At 39.3% G+C, this 22,074-nt stretch overlaps 1 protein-coding gene across 31 annotated transcripts in view; it reads left to right on the forward strand.

The window, feature by feature from the left end:
- The window catches only part of C1GALT1 (core 1 synthase, glycoprotein-N-acetylgalactosamine 3-beta-galactosyltransferase 1), a 97,140-nt gene that overhangs the window by 14,896 nt on the left and 60,170 nt on the right, over positions 1-22,074 (forward strand). For 3 of the 31 annotated variants that reach the window (XM_063814031.1, XM_063814043.1, XM_063814054.1), the window contains 3 exons: positions 11,968-12,107; positions 12,978-13,106; positions 17,652-17,771. The exons of 23 other annotated variants lie outside the window; for them this stretch is intronic. The gene's annotated coding sequence lies outside the window, so the exon portion shown is untranslated. Of the gene's footprint in view, positions 1-11,179; positions 12,108-12,977; positions 13,107-16,803; positions 17,772-22,074 lie in introns of those variants that run through there. 5 more of the 31 variants (XM_063814037.1, XM_063814030.1, XM_063814028.1 and 2 more) reach the window with 4 other exon arrangements.

The raw sequence follows: 22,074 nt of genomic DNA on the forward strand, positions 1-22,074 counted from the left end.
GTACCATGCTGTTTTGGTTACTGTAGCCTTGTAGTATAGTTTGAAGTCAGGTAGTGTGATGCCTCCAGCTTTGTTCTTTTGGCTTAGGATTGTCTTGGCAATGCGGGCTCTTTTTTGGTTCCATATGAACTTTAAAGTAGCTTTTTCCAATTCTGTGAAGAAAGTCATTGGTAGCTTGATGGGGATGGCATTGAATCTATAAATTACCTTGGGCAGTATGGCCATTTTCATGATATTGATTCTTCCTATCCATGAGCATGGAATGTTCTTCCATTTGTTTGTGTCCTCTTTTATTTTGTTGAGCAGTGGTTTGTAGTTCTCCTTGAAGAGGTCCTTCACATCCCTTGTAAGTTGGATTCCTAGGTATTTTATTCTCTTTCAAGCAGTCATGAATGGGAGTTCACTCATGATTTGGCTCTCTGTCTGTTATTGGTGTATAGGAATGCTTGTGATTTTTGCACATTGATTTTGTATCCTGAGACTTTGCTGAAGTTGCTTATCAGCTTAAGGAGATATTCGGCTGAGACTATGGGGTTTTCTAAATACACAATCATGTCACTTGCAAACAGGGACAATTTGACTTCCTCTTTTCCTAATTGAATACTCTTTGTTTCTTTCTCTTGCCTGATTGCCCTGGCCAGAACTTCCAACACTATGTTGAATAGGAGGGTGAGGGAGGGCATCCCTGTCTTGTGCCAGTTTTCAAAGGGAATGCTTCCAGTTTTTGCCCATTCAGTATGATATTGGCTGTGGGTTTGTCATAAATAGCTTATTATTTTAAGATATGTCCCATCAATATCTAATTTATTGAGAGTTTTTAGCATGAAGGGCTGTTGAATTTTGTCGAAGGCCTTTTCTGCATCTATTGAGATAATCATGTGGTTTTTGTCTTTGGTTCTGTTTATATGATGGATTACGTTTATTGATTTGCGTATGTTGAACCAGGCTTGCATCCCAGGGATGAAGCCAACTTGATTGTGGTGGATAAGCTTTTTGATGTGCTGCTGGATTCAGTTTGGCAGTATTTTATTGAGGATTTTCACATCCATGTTCATCAGGGATATTGGTCTAAAATTCTCTTTTTTTTATTGTGTCTCTGCTAGGCTTTGGTATCAGGATGATGCTGGCCTCATAAAATGAGTTAGGGAGGATTCCCTCTTTTTCTGTTGATTGGAATAGTTTCAGAAGGAATGGTACCAGCTCCTCTTTGTACCTCTGGTAGAATTCGGCTGTGAATCCATCTGGTCCTGGACTTTTTTTGGTTCATAGGTTATTAATTATTGCCTCAATTTCAGAACCTGTTATTGGTCTGTTCAGGGATCCACCTTCTTCCTGCTTTAGTCTTGGGAGGGTGTATGTGTCCAGGAATTTATCCATTTCTTCTAGATTTTCTAGTTTATTTGCATCGAGGTGTTTATAGTATTCTCTGATGGTAGTTTGTATTTCTGTGGGATTGGTGGTGATATGCCCTTTATCATTTTTTATTGCATCTATTTGATTCTTCTCTCTTTTCTTCTCTATTAGTCATGCTAGCAGTCTATCCATTTTGTTGATCTTTTCAAAAAACCAGCTCCTGGATTCACTGATTTTTTTTGAAGGGTGTTTTGTGTCTCTATCTCCTTCAGTTCTGCTCTGACCTTAGTTATTTCTTGCCTTCTGCTAGCTTCTGAATGTGTGTGCTCTTGCTTCTCTGGTTCTTTTAATTGTGATGTCAGGGTGTCAATTTTAGATCTTTCCTGCTTTCTCTTGTGGGCATTTAGTGCTATAAATTTCCCTCTATACACTGCTTTAAATGTGTCCCAGAGATTCTGGTATGTTGTGTCTTTGTTCTCATTGGTTTCAAAGAACATCTTTCTTTCTGCCTTCATTTTGTTATGCACCCAGTAGTTATTCAGGAGCAGGTTGTTCAGTTTCCATGTAGTTGAGTGGTTTTGAGTGAGTTTCTTAATCCTGAGTTCTAGTTTGCTTGCACTGTGGTCTGAGACGCAGTTTGTTGTAATTTCTATTCTTTTACATTTGCTGAGGAGTGCTTTACTTCCAACTATGTGGTAAGTTTTGGAATAGGTGTGATGTGGTGCTGAGAAGAATGTATATTCTGTTGATTTGGGATGGAGAGTTCTGTAGATGTCTATTAGATCTGCTTGGTGCAGAGCTGAGTTCAATTCCTGGATATCCTTGTTAACTTTCTGTCTCGTTGATCTGTCTAATGTTGACAGTGGGGTGTTAAAGTCTCCCATTATTATTGTGTGGGAGTCGAAGTCTCTTTGTTGGTCCCTAAGGACTTGCTTTGTGAATCTGGGTGCTCTTGTATTGGATGCATATATATTTAGAATAGTTAGCTCTTTTTGTTGAATTGATCCCTTTACCATTATGTAATGGCCTTCTTTGTCTCTTTTGATCTTTGTTGGTTTAAAGTCTGTTTTATCAGAGACTAGGATTGCAACCCTTGCTTTTTTTTGTTTTCCATTTGCTTGTTAGATCTTCCTCCATCCCTTTATTTTGAGCTTGTGTGTGTCTCTGCACGTGAGATGGGTCTCCTGAATACAGCACACTGATGGGTCTTGACTGTTTATCCAGTTTGCCAGTTTGTGTCTCTTAATTGGAGCATTTAGCCCATTTACATTTAAAGTTAATACTGTTATGTGTGTATTTGATCCTGTCATTATGATGTTAGCTGGTTATTTTGCTCATTAGTTGATGCAGTTTCTTCCTAGCATCGATGGTCATTACAATTTGTCATGTTTTTGCAGTGGCTGGTACGGATTGTTCCTTTCCATGTTTAGTGCTGCCTTCAGGAGCTCTTGTAAGGCAGGCCTGGTGTTGACAAAATCTCTCAGCATTTGCTTGTGTGTAAAGGATTTTATTTCTCCTTCACTTATGAAGCTTAGTTTGGCTGGATATGAAATTCTGGGTTAGAAATTCTTTTCTTTAAGAATGTTGTATATTGGCTTTCACTCTCTTCTGGCTTGTAGAGTTTCTGCAGAGAGATCTGCTGTTAGTCTGATGGGCTTCCCTTTGTGAGTAACCTGACCTTTCAGTCTGACAATTATGTGTCTTGGGGTTGCTCTTCTCGAAGAGTATCTTTGTGGCATTCTCTGTATTACCAGAATTTGAATGTTGGCCTGCCTTGCTAGATTGGGGGAGTTCTCCTGGATTATATCCTGAAGAGTGTTTTCCAGCTTGGTTCCATTCTCCCTGTCACTTTCAGGTACACCAGTAAGACGTAGATTTGGTCTTTTCACATGGTCCCATATTTCTTGGAGGCTTTGTTCGTTTCTTTTTACTCTTCTTTCTCTAAACTTCTCTTCTCTCTTCATTTCATTCATTTGATCTTCAATCACTGATACTCTTTCTTGCACCTGATCCATTCGGCTACTGAAGCTTGTGCATGCATCACGTAGTTCTTGTGCCATGGTTTTCAGCTCCATCAAGTCATTTAAGGACTTCCCTACGCTGTTTATTCTAGTCAGCCATTCATCTAATCTTTTTTCAAGGTTTTTAGCTTCTTTGCGATGGGTTCGAGCATCCTCCTTTAGCTCGGAGAATTTGTTATTACCGATTGTCTGAAGCCTTCTTCTCTCAACTCGTCAAAGTCATTCTCCGTCCAGCTTTGTTCCGTTGCTGGCGAGGAGCTGCGTTCCTTTGGAGGAGAAGAGGCGCTCTGATTTTTAGATTTTTCAGCTTTTCTGCTCTGGTTTCTCCCCATCTTTGTGGTTTTATCTACCTTTGGTCTTTGATGATGGTGACGTACAAAATGGGATTTTGGTGTGGATGTCCTTTCTGTTTGTTGGTTTTCCTTCTAACAGTCAGGACCCTCAGCCGCAGGTCTGTTGGAGTTTGCTGGAGGTCCACTCCAGACCGTGTTAGCCTGGTTATCACCAGCGGAGGCTGCAGAACAGCGAATGTTGCAGAACAGAGATGTTGCTACCCGATCCTTCCTCTGGAAGCTTCGTCTCAGAGGGGCACCCAGCTGTATGAGGTGTCAGTCGGCCCCTACTGGGAGGTGTCTCCCAGTTAGGCTACTGGGAGGTCAGGGCCCCACTTGAGGAGGCAGTCTATCTGTTCTCAGATCTCAAACTCTGTGCTGGGAAAACCACTGCTCTCATGAAAGCTGTCAGACCTGGATGTTTAAGTCTGCAGAAGTTTCTGCTGCCTTTTGATCATACAGGTGACCAGGGAAGTGGGGGAAAGCCGGCAGTAACAGGCCTCACCCAGCTCCCACAAAGCCTGAAAGGTCAGTGCCACTCCCAAGGTGCCCCTTCCAGCAGCGCTGAGTTAATTTCCAGGCAGCTGCTGAGCAGTATTGAGAAGCTGCCCCAGGCTATACGCCCTCCCCCTCCCCCGAGGAAGTAAGCAGGGCTTTCAGGTTTCACGCTTCCCTACCTGCCATGGTTTCTTTGCTGCTTTCTGCACTGCCTGTTTGCCTCCTCCCCCGATTCTGTCCAGGAAACTTCATGTTTGAAATTGTTACACAGTTCAGCTGGAAGTTTCCTTCTCCTTGGGGTCTTTCCCCAATTTCACTGGCAGCTCTCCCCAAGGGCCTCTGTGAGACAAAGTCAGGAATGGCTTCCCTGGTGACAGAGAGTGCCCACAGGGCTCTTCTGCTTCTTCCTTTATCCCTATATTTCTCACAGCTCTCTAAATTAATCTCAGCTCCAGGTGAGGTCACATACTTCTCTCGTGAATTGGCCCTTTGGGATCCCCAGTGAGAATGTGTGTTCAGAGGCAGACATTCCCTTTCACACATTGGGCACTCACAGTATTTTGGCTGTCTCAGGGGACCAGCAGCTGTAAACTGCTTCCTTTGAAAGGTCTATGGATTCTCTCGGCTTTCCTGGTATGTTCCCGTGGTAGTAGTTCTTGGAGTAAAAGTTCACGGTGTGAGTCTCCACACACTACTCCGTGTGTCTGAGTGGGAGCTCCAAGTTAGTTATGTGCCCTGTCTGCCATTATTTTCCCATTTTGAGTTAGTTTTCATATATTGTGTTATGTAAAAGTCCAACTTCATTCTTTTGCATGTGGATATCCAGTTTTCCCAGCAACATTTGTTAAAAACCTGTCCTTTTCCCATTGAATGGTCTTGGCTCCCTTCCCAAAAATCCTTTGACCATAAAGTGAGATGCCTTTTTTTCCTCTGAATTCTTTATTTCATTGTTCTGTATGTCTGTTTTCATGCCAGTACTGCACTATTTTTATTAATGTAGCTTTGTAGTAAGTCTTGAAATCAGTAAGTATGAGTTTTCTAGCTTTGTACCTCTTTTTTAAAACTGTTTTGGCTATTCAGGGTCCCTTAATATTCCATATGAATTTTAGAATGGATTTTTCTCTTTCTGCAGAAAGCATTGTTGGGATTTCAGTAGGAACTGCATTGAATCTGTAGGTCACTTTGGATAGTATTGACATCTTAACAATATTAAGTTTTCTAATTGATGAACATGTAATGTCTTTCTAATTATTTATGTATTCTTTAATTTCTTAAAGCAGTGTTTTGTAGTTTTTGTTGTACAGATCTTTCACTGTCTTGGTTAATTCCTAAGGTTTCTTTTTTATGCTGTTGTAAATGGAATTATTACTTCAAGAAGTGTTCTAGTTAGTGCGTAAAAATGTAACTCATTTTTGTGTTGACTTTGTATCTGCTTCTTTGCTAAATTAATTTATTAGTTCTAACAGGTTTTTTTTTTTTTTGGAATCTTTAGGGTTCCCTGCATATAAGATCATATCTGTAAGAAGATAATTTTACTTTTTCTTTCCAGTTTGGTTGTCTTTTGTTTCTTTTTCTTTCCTAATTGCTCTGGGTAGAACTTCCAGTACTATGTTGAATAGAAGTGATGAAATCAGGAATTCTTGCCTTGTTGTGGATCTTAGAGGAAAAGCTTTGAGTCCTTTACCATTGTGTCTGATGTTCACTGTGGGTTTCTCGTGAGTGTTTATATCATGAAAGGATATTGAATTTTGTCAGATACTTTTTCTGCATCAATTGAGAGGACCATGTAGGGTTTTTTTTTCCTCCTTAATTCTGTTAATGAGGTGTATTGCCTTGATTGATTTCCATATGTACAACTATCCTTGCATTCCAGGATAAATCCCACTTGGTCATGATGTATATAATCTTTTAATATGCTGCTGAATTCAGTTTGCTGGTATTTTGTTGAGAATTTTTACATCACTGTTAATAATGGATATTGGTTCGTAGTATTTTTTTTTCTCTTTTTAGGTTGCTCTCATTTCTATTTCTAAAAATAATTTTAATTGACACAGTCATTGTACATATTTATGGAGTACATAGTGATGTTACAGTACATATAATGTATCAGGGTAATTAGCATATCCATGATCTCAAACACTTCTTTGTGTTAAGAACATTCAGTATCCTCCTCCTAGCTGTTTGAAACTATATTATTATTGTTAATTATAGTCATCCTACAGTACTATAGAATACAATAACTTATTTCTCCAACTATTATCATTAGCTGTAATTTTGCATCCTTTAACACATCTCTCCCTATGCCTCCCTTCCCCTTCTTGGTTTCTACTATCCTTTGTTGGTTTGTGGTTTTCTTGGGTGTCTTTGTCTGGCTTTGGTATCAGGGTAATGCTGGCCTCACAGAATAAGTCAGGAAGTGTTCCCTCCTCTTCTGTTTTTTTTTTTGTTTGTTTTTTTGTTTTTGTTTTTGGAAAAGTTTGAGAAGGCTTGGTTTTAGTTCTCTTTCAAATGTTGAGCAGAATTCACCAGTGAAGCCATCATGTCCAGGGCTTTTCTTTGTTGGGAGGTTTTTGATTACTTATTCAATCTCCATACTGATATAGGATTTTCAGATTTTCTGTTTGTTATTCTGTTTCAGTAAGTTTTGTGTTTCTAACAGTTTTTCCTCATCTAGGTTATGCAGTTGTTGACATTCAGTTGTTCATAGTATCCTCTTATCATCCTTTGTATTTCTGTGAAACTATTAGCAATGCCCTACTTTCATTTCGATTTCAGTAATTTGAGTCTTTTCTTTTTTTCTTAGTCTAGCTAGAGATTTATCAGTTTTGTTCCTTTTTGAAGAACGAACTTTTAGTTTCATTGATTTTTCCATGTTGCTTTCCTGTTTTCCATTTTGTTTATCTCTGTTCTTTATTGTTTTATTTCTTCTGCTAGCTTTGGGTTTAGTTTGTTCTTTTTCTAGTTTTTAAAGTTGTAAAAATAGGTTCTTGAATTGAGAACTTTCTTTTTATTTCGTGTGTTAATAACTATAAATGTCTTCCTTAGCACTGCTTTATCTGTGTCCCATAAATTTTCTTATGTTGTGTTTTTCGTTTGTCTCTAAGTATTTTCTAATTACTCTTGTGATTGATTCTTCGCCCCATTGGTTGTTTGATTTCCACGCATTTGTGAATTTTCCATTTTCCTTCTTTTATTGATTTCTAACTTCATTGTATTGTGCTCAGAGAAGATACTTTGTATGCTATCTGTCTTTTAAAATCTATTAACACTTTATTTGTGGCCTAACATGGTGTATCCTGGGAAATATCCCCTGTGTACTTGAGAACAATATGTATTTGGTTATTGTTAGGCAGAATGTTCAGTCTATGTCTGTTAGACCAAGTTGGTTTATTGTGTTGTTCAAGTTCTCCATTCTGTGTGGTTCTGTTAATTATTGAGAGTGGGGTACTGAAGTCTCCCAACTATTATCATAGAACTATTTCTCCTTTCATTTTTTTCACCTTTGGTTCGTTTGTCTCAGTGGTCTGTTATTAGGTATGTAAGTGTTTATATAGCTGACCCCTGAACAACACAGAGGTTAGGGATGCTATCCCCCCCACGGAAATCTGCATGTAACTTTTGACTTTTCTAAAGTTTACTAATAGACTACCGCTGGAAGTCTTACTGATAATGTAAGCAGTTGATTAACACATTTTATATATGTATTATTTACTGTGTTCTTATGATAAACTACAGAAAATAAGGTATTAAGAAAATTATAAAGGAGAGAATTTATTTACAGTTCATTAAGTGGAAGTAGATAATCATGAATGCCTTCATTCTTGTCGTCTTCACATTGGGTTGAGGAAAAGGAAGGATTGGTCTTGATGTCTTCTGGGTGGCAGAGGTAGAAGAAGATGCACATATAGATGGACCTATACTGTTCAGACCCATGTTGCTCAAGGGTCGACTATAATTGTTATATCTTTTGCTGTATTGACTCTTTTATTAATATATAATGTCCTTCCTGTCTTTTGTAACCTTTTTTGATTTAAAGTCAATTTTGTCTGATATTAGTATGGCACTTCTGTTCTCTTTGTTCTTGTATGAATGGAATATCTTTTTTTCATGCCTTCACTTTCACCCTGTTTGTGTCTTTGGGCCTAAAGTGAGTCTTTAGTAGACAGCATGTAGTTGGATGATGTTTATCAATTCTGCAAATCTCTGCCTTTTGATTAGAGTTTAACCATTTACATTTAAAATCATAAGGAGGAACTTCTGTCGTTTTGCCATTTTTTTCTATGTGCTTTATAGCTATTTTGTCCTTCATTTCCTGCATTACTGTCTCATTTCTTTTTGTGTGTATTCTATAAGCTATTTTCTTTGGTTACTGTGATGATTACACTTAATATTTAAAAATTACAATATTTATACCAGCTTAATTTCAGTAACATAAAAAAATTATGCTTCTTTACAATTCCATCCCCACCACTTGTTGATGTTGCAGAATTATATCTTTATACATTGTGTGTCAAAAAATATAAACTAATTTTTTAATGTGTTAGTCTCAAGTTATGTAAAAAACAAAATGTGGAGCTCCAAAGTTACAATAATACTAGAATTTATAATTGCCTATGTATTTACTGTCACTGCAATTTTTATTTTTTCATATAGCTACAAGTTATTATCTAGTATTCTTTTGTTTCAACCTGGAGAATTTTGCTCTACAGAAGAGGTCTTTTGGTAATAAACTCTCTCAGCTTTTTACTTGAGAATGTTTTATTTAAGAATGTCTTGAGAGGCTGAGGCAGGTGAATCACCTGAAGTCGGGAGTCAAGACCAGCCTGACCAACATGGAGAAACCCTGTCTCTGCTAAAAATACAAAAAAATTAGCTGGGTATGGTGGCATACTGCTGTAATCCCAGCTACTCGGGAGGCTGAGGCAGGAGAATCGCTTGAAACCAGGAGGCGGAGGTTGCAGTGAGCCACGATCGCACCATTGCACTCCAGCCTGGGCAACAAGAGCAAAACTCCGTCTCAAAAAAAAAAAAAAAGAGAATGTCTCAGCTTTTGTTTTAAAGGACAGTTTTTGTGGATGTAGGATTCATGGTTGGCATTTTTTTTTTGTTTTATTATCTTAATTATATTGGCCTATGCCTTCTGTCCTCCAAAGTGTCTGATGAGAAATCTGATAATTTTATTGAGGACTGCTTATGTGTGATTAGTTACTTCTTTCAGCTTTCAGGATTTTCTCTTTGCCTTTTAGTGGTTTCATTATAATATATTTTGCTGTGAGTCTCCTTGAAGTCATTCTACTTGGAGTCTTTTTCAGCTTCTTAGATGTTTATATTCATGCCTTTTATTAAAATTGGGATTTTCAACCATTGTTTCTTCAAACATGTTTTCTCTCTCCATTACTTGGGACTATGACAGTGTTTATGTAGGCCTAGTTGATGGTGTCACAAGTCCCTTAGGACCTTCACATTTCTTTAGCCTTTTTTCTTTGTTTTCCTAAGACTCCATAATTTCAATTGTTCTCTCTTCAAGTTCACTGATTCTTTTTTTCTTCCTGTCCAGATCTGCCTTTCAGTCTCTCTAGTGGATTTTTAATTTCATTTATTGTACTTTTCAGCTTCAGAATTTTTTGTGTATATCCTTTTAGGTTTTCATTCTCTGTGTTTCTCTTACTCTGTTGCTTTTTTTTTTTTTTTTTTTTTTTTTTGAGGTCTCACTCTGTTGCTCAGGCTGGACTCAAACTCCTGGGCTCAAGCAATCCTCCCATCCCAGCTTCCTGGGTAGCTGGGACTGTAGTTGTGCACACTGTGTCTGGCTCAGATTTTCCATGTCTTTATTCATACTTCCATTTTGTTCATACATCATTTTCTTAACTTGGTCCACATTTTCCTTTAGTTCTTTGAGCATTTTTCAGAAAGTTGTTTTATAGTCTTTGTTTAACAGATCTACCATCAGGTCTTTTTCAGGGACAATTTGTTAGTTTATTTTCTTTCTTTTAGTGGGCCATATTTTTCTGTTTCTTTGTATACCTTGTGACTTTTTTGTTGAAAACTGGATGCTTAAATTTAATTTAATGTGGTAATTCTGGAAATTAGGTAGTATCCCTTCCTCAGGGTTTGCTTTTTTTCTTCATTTTTTTTTTAATTGTTGCAGTCTCTTTGCCAAAGATCAGTCTGAGATTTTGTACAATTAAGGTATTTTCAGGTCTTTTCTGTGCGTGTGCCTTAAGCTGGATATGTAATACAATAGTCCCTCTTTATCCCTGCTTCCACTTTCTGAAGTTTCAGTTATGGTCAACAGTGGTCCAAAAATATTAAATGGAAAACTTCAGAAATAAACAGTTCATAAGTTTTAAATTACATGCTTTCTGAGTAGCATGATGAAATCTTGTTTCAACCTGCTTGGGACATGAATTATCCCTTTGTCCATCATATGCACGTTGTATATGTTACTCACCCGATAGTCACTTAGCAGCTGTCTTGATTATTAGGTTGACTCTCGTGGTATTGCAGTGCTTGTGTTCAGTTCAATAAAGTTAAGTTTCAATAAAGTTAAAATAAAGGTTCAATAAAGTTAACCTTTATTTTACGTAATGACCCCAGGGCACAAGAATAGTGATGATGGCATATTGTCATGATTTTTTTTATTATTTAATATCTTATTGTGCCTAATTTACAAATTAGACTTTCTCATAGGTGTGTATATTTAGGAAAAAACATAGTACGTGTAAGGTTCAGTACTATCTGCGGTTTCAGGCATCCACTGGGGTTCTGGGAAAATATTCCCTGTGGATAAAGGGGGACTACTATAGTGAATTTCTGTTTTCCCTTGTATATGCAGTTTCTTTTGAATGCCTCAGTCCTTGATGTTTGGCTCCTAAAAAAAAAAGGAAAAGGACAAAAATGAAGAGGGTTGGGGAAAGCACCAGCCTTTTAAGTTCCTTGGCAGTTACCTCAGCTAGAGGGGGAGGGGCTTGCATCAGTGGGTGGAGGTACAACCACAATGGCTGCCAGCCCCTGCACCTATATCTTCGTGATCAGAAGTAGCAGTCAACAGTCAGAATACCCATTCCTGATATTTGGAGGACGGGGTCCTTATTGCCCACCCTAACTCCCACAGCTACATATAAGCTGCTCCACAAACACGTGCACAGTTGCCTGCCTGTGGGAGTGAGGGTGGGGTGGGGTCGGTAGCTGCTGCTGAGCAAATAACTGAAATTGACTGAAATCAGCCACAGTTTACCTTACTGTCCAGGACTTTTTCTTGAAGTTTGAAGTTTTCAGTATACTTTGAGAGCTTCAAAATAGTTGTATGAGATAGATTCTACCAGCGTAAGTGTTCTCTGGGTGTACAGACTCATTCTTGGTGCTTTCTACTCTACTGTCTTCCAAGAATCCTCTAACTTAATCATGGATTCTTCATATCTCACAACACATCTTGTCTTTCCATTTACTCGTTTTATTTTAGATCCTTTATGGAATTATAGTTTTCTTTATGTAGAGCCTATACATTTATAGTTTTGTTATTCTTTGTTACTTATAGCTTTTTTGTTTGCTATTGAAACGTGACCTTCCATTATAAGTTGCATATTATCTGCATATAAAAAGTGATTGACTTCACATACTTTGTAAATGGCAGCCTTAAGTGAATTTACTGGTTTTTTTGGACAGCATTTTAGTATTTTTTCCGAAGATGGCCATAGTATCTGCAGTTAATGATGACTTTCTCACCTCTTCTGAAATATTTGTACCTTTATCTTCTTGTGCAGTTGGATTGGCTAGTGCTTCCAGTATTAAATAGTGTTGATAACCTGCACCCTTGTCTTAAATGGATACTTTGTGCATATAAGTATAGAAATAGGAGCATGATGCAGAAAGAACAAGCTCTTCAAGAATAATCTGCTTCCAGGTATGTCTTACAGCCTTCTGAACCTTGTAATGGATAAGGATCAGCCTACTCCTGGGACAGGCAGATAGGACATTCGTGGAGAAAGAATATTGGATGTTCCTAGAAAGTTTTCAGTGTGATAAAGCAGTATAATTTTCTCCCAACCTTGGGTATTGTAGAACCTTTCACTCACGTCCGTGTGAAGAGACCACCAAACAGGCTTTGTGTGAACAATAAAGCTTTTTATTTCACCTGGGTGCAGGCGGGCTGAGTGCGAAAGGAGAGTCAGCGAAGGGAGATGGGGTGGGGCCGTTTTATAAAACGGCCTATTTATAAAAATAGGATTTGGGTAGGTAGTGGAAAATTACAGTCAAAGGGAGTTGTTCTCTGGCGGGCAGGGGCGGGGGACACAAGGTGCTCAGTGGGGGAGCTTTTGAGCCAGGATGAGCCAGGGGAAGGAATTTCACAAGGTAATGTCATCAGTTAAGGGAGGAACAGGCCATTTTCACTTCTTTTGTGATTTTTCAGTTACTTCAGGCCATCTGGATGTATACGTGCAGGTCACAGGGGATATGATGGCTTAGCTTGGGCTCAGAGGCCTGACAGAACCTGTTGAGGTTGCAAAAAATATTTGTGACTCTTGGAACAGTAACAAAAAGTTGTTCTGATGTTTTATTTTCTGAACCTGGAATTGTGGGACTATTTTAAAGGGTATAATTTCAACTGGAGACTTGGGGAACTTGATTTTGACTTGATTGCGAAGCATCTGTATAGCTCATGTTGTATGTCCAGTTTATGGCTTTGTATTATAGAAATGTATTTAAAGCTTCAAATGATGAGACCATGCATAATTTCATGGTGGGCAAATTCTTTTTTTTTTTTGGTTTTAAGGAGCGGAGAGTTTAATAGGCCAGACAGAAGGGAGAAGGCAGAAGGAATAAGCTCCCTCGTACAGAGACAGAGGGAGGGAGGCTCCAAAGCCAAGAGAAGGAATCCCCAAGTGCGGTGGACACCAGCCAGGTATATATGCAGAGGCTGGAGAAGGTGGTGTTCGATTTGCATAGGGCTCCGGGGATTGGGTTGACTAGGCGCATCGTTCACGTAGCTCATGAAAAAGCTGGCTCTTCCACCCTAGTCTTTTAATATGCAAATACACGGCGCCATGATGTTCTACGCTCGTGGGGATTCCAGGAACATGTAGGGCAAGGGCAAGAAGGCTGTGGGAATCTCCATGTTTGGGTGGACCCAGTTTCTAATGGCCTTCATTTGCATATGAAAGGTTGCTGGCCTGGCTTTAACAGCCGTGGCTTTACAAGAAACTTTTCTGGAGATGCTTTAAAAAATGAAAACTTTCCAAGGACCCCCTTTTCTTCTCTGCCTAAAATAATTTCTTAATAACTCCTACAACATTCCCGCCTGTGGAGATGCCACACTAACTGCTGTTAGAGGGTTTTGGGCAACAACTCCTTCTGGCTACTTCCTGCTGAAAAGGGGCATCAAATGGGGAACAGCAACTAGGGCTCCTCCTGGGGTTGATCTAAGGATCCTCGGAAGAATGGCATGTCCATGTGTGGATCAGTTTGCAGCACCATTTGGAGATTGATTGCTTCTAGGTGAGAGTTACAGTATTGAGTATACAGGGCCCAAATATCAATACAAGACATATAAACAAGAGAAGGCTTAAAAAAGGAGTTAACCAATTCCTTAAGGAAGACTGGAATGTATTAAAGAAGAATTTGTAGCCACCCGGGGCTGAAGCTGGCGTTTTCTCTGAGCCTGTCAATAATTTTGATTTGATCTTTAAGTACCTGTAGATTTTTCTCTACTTTACTAGAGGTGTTAATCACCACTAAACCCAAAAAAAGTCCTAGCAGACTCAGTGATAGTAAAACTTTCATGCTTCCTTGTCAGTAACTATTATTCCTGCTCTAAGGATAATAATTAAGCAAAATACAACAGCAATGGAAACTCTGTCCAATATTTCAGTTAGAAGGTGCTACCGTGTGTATCCCTATTGCAAACAGTAGAGTGAGTATAGCAATTCCCACAAGTGTGGTGTAGTAGATAATTTCCATCTAAAATTTTACTTGCCAAGATAATTTCCCTTTGGTGGTCTGTGAAGCTTTGGTTTTATTTTCCTAAACAAAGAAACCTTCGGGTTATGGATACCCTACTTACTTTTATTACCTGGCAGAATTTGCAGGATAATTTCCCACAACTAGTATAGTGATTCAGATTTTTACATTACCCATTCCTTTTTCTTTCTTCCAAGCTGCAGAAGATTACCACTTGAGTCACAGGAATAAGCAGGGTTAATTTAAAATGTAGGCAAAAAGCTTAAAAACAATTAATGAGACTAGGATTTAATGACAAATGTATGATAAGCTTTGGAGCAAAATTTTCTCTCCAGTTCTCATTTTTGGTAAAAGCTAATTGTGAATGAACTTTAGTCTTATAGTTGGCCTGATTATTTGCATGAAGTGTTAGCAAGAATGGTTATTTCTACATAGGTCTTTTGGATGGCTTTGATAAAACTCTGTTCCACAAGGAATCTTAGATAAGACCTTTAAAGCCTAGGCCAGCAATGGGTTTCTATCCTCAAATACCTGTGAGTTAGGTGATCCTCTCTTCTTGAGGTCCCAAGAAACTCGGAGCTTCCAGACCTGTTAGAAAGTGACGTTCTTTACTGACCACAGGTTAGGAGCCCTGTGCGGGGACTGTGTAGACAAGGTATGATGCCAGTTCTCCCAGGGGCTTTTTATTGGCTCTGCGTGTCAAGCTTGATTCCTTAAAGGGAAACACACCCTTTCAGTCAAAGCCTTGGTATAATAACCAGTTTTTCCAATTGTGTCCTGTTGAGAAAGAAAAATGGATTCTTACTGCACTAATGCAAACAACTATATTGCCATAAGTTAAGAGTACTTACAGGTAGTCTCCAAATTATAGAGGAACCAGGTGGGGAAAAATGAACATTGTTACTTATGTCCGTATAAGAGACCACCTGAGCAGGCTTAGTGTGATCAACAAGGCTGTTTATTCACTTGGGTGCAAGTGGGCTGAGTCCAAGAAAGGAGTCAGTGAAGGATAGTGGGATTAGCATTGGTTTTTAAAGGTTTGGGATAAGTGGTGGAGTCAGGAGCAATTTTTTGTGGGTAAGGGATGGATGTTGCAAAGTACATTCACAAGGGCAGGGAGGAATGTTTCAGAGTACATTCACAAGGGAGGGGAGGGTGTATTGTCACAAGGGCTGGGAGGAATGTTACAAAGTACATTCACAAGGACAGGGAATATCACAAAGTACATTATCACAAAGGCAGGGGAATGTCACGATGGCTTGACCATGGTGCAGCCAGCTCAGAGGACCTTACAAAACATGCTCCAAATTTTGTTTACAGTAGTATACCTTACTCAATTATTAAAAGGTCATAAATAGTTTAAAATAAGTTTCCTTGACTCTGAAAAACCAAACAAGGATCAACAATATTCCAAGCAAAAGTTAAAAAGTTGCTTAAACTTTTTGAGTGCAGTCCACTTAGTTAACTCTTGTTTTGCTTGATATTTGTGAGCATGTCAGTTCTTTAGGAGTCCCATATCTTCTTTCTCAATTTCAGTGTTACAATCTTCAAAGCTATTAAAAACCTGCAGTTAAAGTCCTTAATATAGCTTGATTATAAACCATCTTTTGAGAAGGAACAAAGCAAGACAACAATTGTCTGCAAATGACAAAATTTTCAGGATAGCTACAGTTAAAAACATGACTGATAATTTATTTCCATGGTTTACAGTAACTTTAGCCTTAATTGTGATTGACAGCATGTACTTCGGCATTAGAATTTTAGAAATCCCATACAATTTTGGAACGTATATGAGTATTATTTACCGAAATATAATTTAAAGAAGATTGGACATCATTTTGGCAATCTTATGTGACTAAACATGTCAGATGATTCCGTCTACCTTTTCTCTGAATGTTTCAGGGGCCCTCTGAGCCATCCAGAAAGCCAGGCATCAGGAAGGACAATTTCCAGATTGGCATAAACATTTTGCCAAAATGGTGACTTAAAAGGCAAAAACCTTTCATTAGCCTTTACTGTGACATGAAAATTTTGTTTAAAGCCAAATTTTACCCTTCCACTAGTTTATTAATGTTAACCCCAATTAGTTTAAATGAAACCTTTTGGATTATTTCATCTAATTTTATCCACTTTGACCATGAGGTAAAAATCTTTACAAACCTTTTATAACCTTTTTACTAAAGGGCAGATTAGTTCCTTAAGACCCTCATGCTATGCGTTTATTTCAATGCTTAATTTATGAAAAGAACATATAAATATTATGGGAGAAGACACTGTAGTTCTTCTACCATGCATTTCATTGCAAAGCAACCCAAAGCCAATTGGCTTATTTTGTAATCAGTCCATCCCTGATGGGAGGCTCATCTCCCAGTGGGGGGTAGGGATGTTTCCTTATCTTCCAGGTGGCCAAGAGCATGCTTTCTAATTTATAACTACTATTAGCCATCCCTACAGTGTATTTTCTACCTAGTTATTACACACCAAAGCTTTTCATAATGTGAAGTAATTTGATACCCCCCAAACTTAAAACACAGTAGATAACACAATGCAAAACAGAATAGAGCCTTTGATTTTGAGAGGGATCCATCTCCTTTTAATTCCTGGGATTTCATGAGGAAAAAAAGGTTTTTTTCCCAAAACAGGGTCTGTGGCATCTCCTGTTTTTCCCAAGGAGCTCCATGCTACCAGAAGTTATCTTAGGACCTCTCATGCATGCATTAAGAGTGGTAAGACAAAAAATGGAGAAAAATAATTCAGTCGACTGAGGAGAGCCTTTTTCCAGAAAAACAAGATCCAAGAAGAGAAAAACATAAAAGCCTTTTAAGTATACCTATAACTTGAATATCCACTTTTAATTAAGCTGAGCACTCTTTAAGGAAATCCTTTTAAATCCCCTGTTACTTGACTTTAGCCATGCCAAGCAGTTAAGATTTTCGGCTTTCGAACTTTCGAAAGTAACCTCACAGGTGAAACCAACAAGGCTTAATCAGGTAATGACTCAACTGAGGGTGTACAGAGTATTTTCAAAATTGAGACTGAGACAGTGAAAGAGATCCAACCCAAGCAACTCCATTTGGTTTCCAGCCCCCAAGCTGTCCTTGCCCATCCCAGGGGTAGGCCGAACAAACTTTCGGAGAAGCCGGGTTTACATTCTCCAGTCGAAAACAAAGATGATAATAGCCACTTCCCATGATATACTTTCCACTTGCCTGGGGACCAGACCAGGAAACTAGCTACAAGACTAGAAACCTTGGCCCAGGAGCCATGCAGCTGGAGGCTACAAGATTTTGACCCTCCTTAAACTGCTCTCAAGATCAGGCTGAAGATATTTTGTAAACCCTGCCTCGGATGGATCAGCTGGTACCATCCAGATTGACTAACTGGATTATCTGATTTTGTGGCCCTCACCCAGGAACTGACTTAGCACAAGAAGACAGCCACCATTGTAAAATGGTGGAGACTAAAACAAAGTATTGCCACGCGGTTACAGGTCGTGTTCCCAAGGACATGAAACAAGATGGAGGCTGTAGCCAAGTTTGCCACCGACTGCTTTGCTGGGCTGGCTTGAACAGCAGGCTTACGGAGTCCTGGGCCTGCATCCTAACCTAAGGTACCCTTTCTTTGACAGAACCATACAGAAAGAGACATGCAAAGCACACCAGATTGTTTATAACTGAAGACCAACCTCACAAATCCTTCTTCATTAATTATAAATTTACAGAGAATATAAACAATGATCCTTATTATCCCTTTGCCGGTTTGTGCAGGGAGAGAAAAGCCAAAAGCCCGATTGGTAAGAAATTTTTACACTTTTGCCAGCATATCAGGCTTCTGGGTTCCCTTTCCCCTAGCTTAACTTTAAGCCAAGCATTTTAAGGTTTGGAAAATTAACCTTTTTCAGGTTGGAAGAACATTATAAAAGAGACAGAAGCCATTTTAAACCGCGAAAGAAGGAAAAACACCATAGAAAGGAATTCCAGTTAGGGTTTTCAAGAAGTATTGCCTCTCTTCCTATTGGGAATAGTGTTTCCTCTATTTCTTTGCCTTCCCTATTTTTTCTTTTCCCTTTTGGCGTACTGTAGGAGACATATTGCTTATCTCCAAAATTCTCTTCTGCTTGCAGAGCTGCCTGTTTTAGCTGCAGCGAGGGCTTGACTTAGCAGCAACATAACATCCTCCCGTGTGAGGTTAAATACCTGAGTTAAATTTTGGAAAGTTTCTGTATACCTATTTAGGGTCATTAGAAAATCAGTCTAAGTCTCCTTTTACTTGCCTAAGGTCCTGCAATGAGCAGGGAACTTGAAGGTGCCCCAAATAAGGGGGACCCCTAGATGATTTCCCTGAAAGTTACTTTTTTTTTTAATTTTGGGGAACTATTTTCCCTGGGCCTGCCCAATATGGTGCTAAAAGATCTGAGTTGATCTTACAACGCTTGCAGAGGTTTATTAGAAATGCCATGCTCTTCTGCAAAAGAAAATGAGTTGCTTTCTTTAAAGTTCTGAGGTTAAGGAAGTTCCAGTGTTTGAGAGTGCAGTCCAGAGGGGTGCAAGCTGAAGATAATTTATTACCCATTTAGAAAAAGAAGCGAGAATAAAAGCATTTTCTTAGTCTCCTTCCTTTCTGTATGACCCAGAGTGGAGGAGAAGACGGGGTATCCTCTGAATGTCTTACCTTCCCAGTTTCTGGATTCCGGCACCTTCTTAAATGTGCTCCCCCATGGTTGTAGGCATGGTCCTCCAAGCTGTGGATCTGGATGAACTAAGTAATGGGGCTAACCACATCTACCCAAGCAGCCTTAGCTTATCCGCCTTGTGTGATTTCTCTTTGACTTCCTAGAACCAGTGTGATTTGCCTGGATCCCCCCCCCGGCCAAAAAAAACATCTGGAGAGGCTGTCACCTTCGGGCAAGGCTCCTTTAACGGAGGCAATGTGCTATAGATTGCCTGCTGTTACGGCCCATGCTATAAAGCACTTACCCTTGAAAGAAAACAGTTCCAGTTAACTTCCGAACTTAAACTTCCCTTACTAATTAAGTACTATCTTAATCGGAGACAGAATAGATGCCTTAAAAGAACGTAGGAATAGAATGGCCGTTTTCCCACTGATGGGACAATATCGGGACTAAAATCTGGCTGCCGAAGACATTTTACTGCTAACTTAAAAGCATAAACTTTCATTCTCAGAAGAGTCCTAGAGCCTGATTTCTGCTAAGTGGCTTAGAAATAACCATGTGCTTCCCAGAGAAACCATAGAGAGAGAGAGTTATTGAGTACTGCCTGCTGTGATTCTCTTTCTTTTCTAACAGACCTCTTTTTCCTAAACTGTAAGTATTCCTGCACATTAGACACACACACACAGGGTAAGAGATTGTGGATAAAAAGAGAAAATTTGGCGACAGGGTAGATGGAAGAGAGTATTGAGATTATAGGACAGATTTAAAGTTGAAATCCGCTGCATACTCACCAGTCTGATGAATGAACTTCCTTTACCGGCCAGTGCACCAAAATGATAATGGTTCTGATGAGTGAAGGAACACCAGGGTTCTTGGTACTCATGCTGGTTTAGATAAAACGACATGGACACACATGGAGGGGTTTTAAGGAGCGGAGAGTTGAATAGGCCAGAAAGAAGAAAGAAGGTAGAAGGAAGAAGCTCCCCCATACAGAGCCGGGGAGCTGAGGGGGTGGGGGGCTCCAAAGCTGAGAGAGGGAATTCCCCTACCTGCCCCCACCTTTTTTTTTTTTTTTTTAAGAGACATGGTCTTGCTACATCACCCAGGCTGCAGTGTAGTGGTCATTCACAAGGGATCCTCCTGCCTCAGCCTCTTAAGTAGCTGAGACTACAGGCACATGCCACCTGCACCTGGCAGTGGTTAAAATCTTAATGATTATGTGGGCACATGCTTTATTCGCTGATGGATTATTTCATTTTTATTCCTTTTTGTTTAATAAGATAGAAACTTCTTTAAAAGCTTTGAGAAAACTATTGAAAACTTAAGAGGTGTAGGCATGATTTGAAATACAACAGAAGCAGTTCTTTTGTTTTTATGTATTTCCTTAAAGAAGCAAAGTCTCACTCTGTTGCCCAGGCTGGAGTACAGTGGTACAATCATAGTTCATTGCAGCCTTGTCCTGAGCTCAAGTGATACTCCCACCTTGGCCTCCTAAAATTCTGGGATTACAGGCATGAGCCACTATGCCTGGCCCAGAAACAGTTTTGTTTGGTAAATCAGGCAGCATAGATACCGGTTTAGAAAAATCATTTCAATTGTAGCTCTCCCCTCCCTGCCGCAAAAAGCTAGATGGCTCTTGCAAGCTGAGTGGTATGTTAGATACTGGTGAGAGAAAGACACATGAGCCCATAGCTGCCATTTGCGGGGAGCTTTACTGATGAGTATATAGTAAAGGTGTAAATGAAGGAATAAGGAAAAATTTGATGGGATAGTATTATAGTTTGGCCATGGGAGTTAGGAAAGGGGAGCAGTGGAAAGTGCTGAAACTAAGATAACCTTTAAAAGTTAGTTACAGGTCTGTGGAGTAGACAAAATCAGGCCAGGCACTCCAGTCATAAAGATTAAAATGGTCAGTCATCTGTATAAAAGGCCATGGAAGTCTTGGAGAAAGGCTCAGTGTAGGCTTAGGGATGGGGAATGTCAGAAATAAAATGACAGAAAGGTGAACTAGAGCTAGACCCTGTGTACCAAGTTAAGCAGTTGGATTTAATTCTGTGGCATTGAAAAGTATAATATTTTTAAGACAGGACTGTTAGGTGAAGTCTCTATGGGGTTGTTTGCAGATAGTAGTAAAATTTATTGGCCCAACGAAAAATGAACAAATAATGGAAGGAGAAAAGTGTCATCAGAGTGGTTAAAATGGAGCAACGTAGAGATATAGATTTAGGGGTGGGGGATGAATAAGGTGAGCTGCTTTGCCCCCTCATTACAAGCTAGTTCTTGTGTATTGCACTAGTGCCTCATAAAAAGAATCATAGCAACTCTGAGAGGTAAGATATTCTGTTTTGCCTTATTTTGCCTTCTGAGAGTTTACACTGAAACAGTAGAAGATGTGCTAGTGACTATATCTTTGGCTCCTAGTACAATATTTAACATTTGGAAAGGTCCATTTGGTAGCACCTTCCAAAGATTACAGAAAACCTTGTAATTGGGTTTAAAATCAAATTGGTATAAATCTCAAACCGTGTTTCTATTTTTTTTTTTTTGAGATGGAGTCTTGCTCTGTTGCCCAGGCTGGAGTGCGGTGGTGCAATCTCGGCTCACTGCAAGCTCCGCCTCCGCAGTTCACGCCATTCTCCTGCCTCAGCCTCCTGAGTAGCTGGGACTACAGGCGCCCGCCACCACACCCGGCTAATTTTTTGTATTTTTTTAGCAGAGACAGGGTTTCACCATGTTAGCCAGGATGGTCTTGATCTCCTGACCTTCGTGATCCGCCCGCCTCGGCCTCCCAAAGTGCTGGGATTACAGGCGTGAGCCACTGTGCCTGGCATGGAAATAGTTGTTTTTCATAAAATACATTATTTGTGTTGACAGGTAGAAGGTTTAACATTACTGTTTTGAATAGTTTATACACAGGCTTTTAGGGGAATGAAAATATTCTATGATACTATAATGACAGATATGTATCATTGTACATTTGTCCAAACCCATAGAATGTACAACACCAAAAGTGAACCATAATGTAAACTGTAGACTTTGAATGATAATGATGTGTCAGTGTAGGTTTATCAGTTGAAACAAATGTACCCTCTGGTGAGGAATGTTGATACAGGAAGCTAGGCATATGTTGGGGCAGAGAGTATTGGGAAATCTCTGTTCTCCTTCCTCTCAGTTTTGTTGTGAATCTAAAACTACTCTGAAAAAAATAAAGCCTTAAAAATTTTTCAGTTTTAATTTCTAA

This window comes from Pan troglodytes, chromosome 6, assembly GCF_028858775.2.
Source record: "Pan troglodytes isolate AG18354 chromosome 6, NHGRI_mPanTro3-v2.0_pri, whole genome shotgun sequence".
In the NCBI taxonomy this organism is placed as follows: Eukaryota; Metazoa; Chordata; class Mammalia; order Primates; family Hominidae; genus Pan; species Pan troglodytes.